General features: G+C 44.1%; 1 protein-coding gene across 1 annotated transcript in view; it reads left to right on the forward strand.

Moving 5' to 3' along the window:
- The window catches only part of LOC110300124 (myomesin-2-like), a 70168-nt gene that overhangs the window by 29925 nt on the left and 35881 nt on the right, over positions 1-4362 (forward strand). The window lies entirely within an intron of this gene.

Below are 4362 nucleotides of genomic sequence, written 5' to 3' on the forward strand. Positions count from 1 at the left end.
TGAATGACTGAGAAATGCCTCTGCTATATACTGGACAAGATAGTCTTGCTCTGAGCAGGTCCGTATGAATGGGAGGTTTGGCATGCTGGAGGAATGGCATTCTCTTTCACTCTCATGGGATGCAGGATTAGCAGAGAAATGCTGTGCTCTTCCAGAGTTGGNCCGTGGAATTCACACCCCATAACAAAGGCCACGGTGAGAAGGTGCAGCTTGCTTCGTAAATGCCTTGTGTGGCGAAACCTGTAGTTCCATGAAGCAGCAGAGCCTAATAAAACCCAAGGGCAGGGAGCTTCCAACTATTGCCTTCTGGCTAAAGGAGCCGCGGTTCAGTATATGGGCATAGATGCATTTGGGAAGTGTATTGAGTAAAGAATACTGTTGAGTCAAAAAATAATGTTGAGTAAAGGAAACATTTCCACAGTCATAACAGAGATGACGTCACAGTGAGGTGCTGCCTAGGGCGGTCAGGTATCCCCTGCCCCTTCCCTGCACCCCTTTCCAGCTGTCTTCACCCTCCCTCATGGTCGCTATGAGAGCATTTGAAAGGCTGGTATCTGTTCATGCTGCTGACCTCAGAAGGTGGAGGGTGANACCCTAACATAGAGGACTTNGGATCTTGGTATAGGCTGATATCNAGCCTCATGGGGTGGCTAACACTGGTTTGAGGCTTTGCTTGCTGAGAAGAGTGATTCCAATGGTCTGCAGTCATGCTGGCCGTGTGTAGGGGGAGAGGATTGGAGAGTAAGTTTGTATTCTGGTTTTATTCTGTTGTGGGGAAAAACAAACAAACACCCTAACCTAAAGCAACTTGGGGAGAAAGTTATTTTATCTCACACTAGTGTAAGCCANAGTCTGCCATTGAGGGACATCAGGGCAGGAACAGAATCAGACGTTGTGGAGGAACTCTGTACTAGCTCATGGCTTCTTGGCTGGAAAGGAGGTGCAGGGGGGGGGGAGAGGGGGAAGATAGGGGAAACCTAAATGCTCTCTGCTTCTTTCTTCTTGGTTCATGGTTTGATAGCTTTTTCTTACAGTCCAAGATCACCTGCCTAGGGATAGTAGCACCCACAGCGGGCTGGGGCACTTCTGCATCAACCATCAATCAAGACAGTGGCCCATAGTCATTACCTCTACAGGTCAGTCTGATGAAGGCAGTTCTTCAACTGTGATTGAAGCTCTTCAGTCTCTTCTCAGGTGATTTCGACTGTGCCCAGGGGACACTTGAGAATACTGTTTAACTGTTTAACCATGAATATTTGTCTTAAACTAATCTTTAAAGAAGTTCCATAGTGTTTTCAAGCATGTTATGTCTGAGTTCAGACATCAGCTATGAGCAAGCTCTTCTTTCTATCATTTGTCATAGAATCTAACACTTCTTCCTCTTTCCGTTCTTCTCCCCCATTCCCACAGTTCTGAGGAATCACACCAGTGCTTCACAGACAGCTCTGACACTAACTGCTCCCTTCCTCCCTAGCTCTGTTTTGTTGTTGTTTGTTTGTTTGTTTGTTTGTTTTTGTATTAAAACATTCCTTTAGACATTTGTTTTAATGAAATGGAAACATTACTTTTACTGACTAAGAGCAACATTCCAAAACGAGTTTAGTCTGTTCNCTGTTTTCTAGTCTTTTTGCTTCACCTTACTCTCAGTTGGTCAGTCCCTTCCATTCACGTCAACGCTTTTCCTTTAATATAATTTACCCTTTCCAGTTTCCTGGAAAGGCTAAGTAAGATATGTTCCTGTATAATATACTAAAAGATTGTTTTTTATTTATGTATTTTTAAACCTTATTACTTTGTTAGTCTCTCTGTCTCTCTCTGTCTCTGTCTGTCTCTCTCTGTCTGTCTCTCTCTGTCTGTCTCTCTCTGTCTGTCTCTCTCTGTCTGTCTCTCTCTCTCTCTGTCTCTCTCTGTCTCTCTCTGTCTCTGTCTCTCTCTCTCTCTCTCTCTCTGTGTGTGTAAGCGTGAATGTCATGGTTTGATTGCAGAGGCCAGAGGACGACTTTGCAGGGTTAGTTCTNTCTTTCCACCTTTTGTGGCATCTTCATTAGCTTTAACTGTCAACTTCACACAGCCCAGAATCAACTGAGAAAGTAGTCTCAACTGAGGTATTGCTCAGATAAGACTGGCCTGTGGACATGTCTGTGGGGGATTGTCTTGGTTGTTAATTGGTGTAGGAGGAGCCAGCCCACTGTGGGCAGCGCCATTCCTTGTGTAGGTGATTCTGGGTATCAAAGAAAGCTAGCCAGGTAAGCAAGAGCTCCAACGAGCCAGCAAGTACTCCAGAGTCTCTCCAAGTTCTTGCTTGAATTCTCACCCTTACATCTTTCAGTGATGGGCTNTAACCTATGAGCTGAATAAACATAGTCTTCTCCTTGGTTAGAATTTTTTTTAAGATTTATTTATTTATGTTATGTATATGCATACACTGTAGCTGTCTTCAGACACACCAGAAGAGGGCATCAGGCCCATTCCAGATGGTTGTGAGCTACCATGTGGTTGCTGGGAATTGAAACCCAGGACCTCTGGAAGAGGAGTCAGTGCTCTTAACTGCTGAGCCATCTCTCTAACCCCTAGAAGTTTTATTATAGTAACAGAAATAAAATTAAAGCATGTGGTTTCTGGGGATTGAACTCAGGTCACTGGGCTTGTGTAGACACACTTTGATCTAGATCCTGCTATCTCTGCAAGATAGATTTCATTCTACTGACTCCATATTCCAGATCCTGTGAACTGCCTCAGGACAGGAAGCTTGTCCCCTGTGAGTTCAGCTGATCATCTATCCTGGAAATTGTAGCCTTTGGCTTTGGTTTCTCATTCGCTTGACTTCTGGACTCTTGAGAACTCTGTAAACTCCAAATCAACTTCAGGTTTCAGCAACTTAAGGAATCTTCTTCCGGGGTGACGGTGGTTTCCTTGGGTTGATACATAGAACAAAATGCAGGCTTGTGACCCAGAAGCCCCACACTTAAACCACAGCTCATCCTTTTCAATGACTGTGGAATTGGGCATGGTCAGGGCTCCTATTCAGCATCCAGACTGGAACNGGGCAGTGTTATCTTCCAAGGGGAAAAAGATGATGGATATGGAAACATTTTAAATAATAACAAGATAAAAATAATACACATATATGTATTATAATGCTGTATTTTTTGTTATCAGAATAATTCTAGCCTGAGTANTATGTCTGTATACAAGAGAACATAGCACATGTACCCATGTTTCTGTCCAGCATAGTCAAGGCCNGAGAGAACTGGTGGGAAGTGAGCAGAGGCCAAGGGCGTTTGTAACTAACCAGCTGTGTCCAGCTCCACAGCAAAAGGCACAGGGAGAAATACTTGGTCATTTTCTTTTATCTTTATGTCTATAGACCTCTCCCCTCACCCTGGGTGGGTTTCTGTGAATCTCATCAGTCTATTTGTGGTTCTTAGGCCATCCCCAGCCTGGTTTCTTGTGTCCATGGCTAGGGTCTCTGCAGCTCTGCTGCTTGCTTGCCCCAAGGTTGTGTAGAAAGTCCTAATGACTCAAGACTTTCATCCTCACTGGGAGATTTCTGCTTGCAAAGGCTGGATTTTTACTTCTTGTCTTGGTTTCCAATAAACCAAGCCATGCACCAAAAACTACACAATAGATCTCAGCTCTGAAGTGTGACATTCAGTTTGCAGTTCCTGTCTGCTCCAGGATGGTGGGAACCATATATGATATATCCTTTGGTTTGCTCCATCAGAAGTGATTTGGTCGGGGAGCTTGGCAGAATTTTTGGTGACTTTTTCTGGTGTCCTTCTTTGTATTATTTTGGGTGTTATACAGCTAGTGGGGACCTGGGCTGCTCCCCTTTCCCTCAGTCACCTTCTGTCTCCCCACTTTCCTGGAGACATGCTGACTCCTTGGTGAAATTCAACCCACAGACAGGCATGCTTCCAGACCAGGCTGAGCCTTCTAGAGCAAGCTGTGCTCTGTGAAGGGACTCTCACAGTGAAACCCAATCTTGTTTTGTGCTGTTTCCATGTGGCTACTCAATTTGCTGCCTGGAGCTAAGTCGCAAGGGAGCAACTAGATATTTCGAAGGGCAGATAGATGTCCGGGGACTGTTCTAACCATTTTAATCATGTGCTAATCTAACTGAAACTCCTAATATTTTGTATAACAATTAAAGCGACCTTGGGTTTGGCAAAACCTGGATCCCTGTGAAAATCTCTTGTGAATTCAGACACAAATTTTTACCACCTCACATGTATTTAAAAAACTTAGCTAGGTGAGAGGGNACATAGGTATACCAGATGTCTTTGATCATAAATATCTCTTGACAGTTATTTGCAAAGGGCTTATCACCATCTCTGTTAAAGTTTAAATAAACAGGCACAG

This window comes from Mus caroli, chromosome 8 (genome assembly GCF_900094665.2).
Source record: "Mus caroli chromosome 8, CAROLI_EIJ_v1.1, whole genome shotgun sequence".
NCBI classification, from domain to species: domain Eukaryota; kingdom Metazoa; phylum Chordata; class Mammalia; order Rodentia; family Muridae; genus Mus; species Mus caroli.